This window comes from Pygoscelis adeliae, unplaced genomic scaffold (genome assembly GCF_000699105.1).
Source record: "Pygoscelis adeliae isolate BGI_AS28 unplaced genomic scaffold, ASM69910v1 Scaffold21, whole genome shotgun sequence".
NCBI classification, from domain to species: domain Eukaryota; kingdom Metazoa; phylum Chordata; class Aves; order Sphenisciformes; family Spheniscidae; genus Pygoscelis; species Pygoscelis adeliae.
The window spans coordinates 10,540,915-10,541,302 of record NW_008824243.1 but is presented as its reverse complement, the minus strand read 5'-3'; the positions used below and the strand labels follow the sequence as shown (position 1 = coordinate 10,541,302).

The 388-nt window shown below is 56.4% G+C and overlaps 1 protein-coding gene across 1 annotated transcript in view; it reads left to right on the top strand.

Moving 5' to 3' along the window:
- Positions 1-388, top strand: part of MFGE8 (milk fat globule-EGF factor 8 protein) — a 9,625-nt gene that overhangs the window by 1,724 nt on the left and 7,513 nt on the right. The gene's annotated exons all lie outside the window — the stretch shown is intronic.

The following is a 388-nucleotide window of genomic DNA, read 5'->3' as shown; positions in this document are numbered from 1 at the left end:
CCCCCGTTTGGTGAAGACATTTTTCCTCACATTCAATCTAAACCTCCCCTGGCGCAACTTGAGTCCATTTCCTCTTGTCCTTTCGCCAGTTACTTGGGAGAAGAGACCGACCCCCACCTCGCTACAGCCTCCTTTCAGGGAGTTGTAGAGAGCGATGAGGTCTCCCCTCAGCCTCCTTTTCTCCAGGCTGAACAACCCCAGTTCCCTCAGCCGCTCCTCATCAGACTTGTTCTCCAGACCCCTCACCAGCCTCGTTGCCCTTCTCTGGACACGCTCCAGCACCTCGACGTCCTTCTTGTGGTGAGGGACCCAAAACTGAACACAGTATTCGAGGTGCGGCCTCACCAGTGCCGAGTACAGGGGGACGATCACTTCCCTGCTCCTGCTG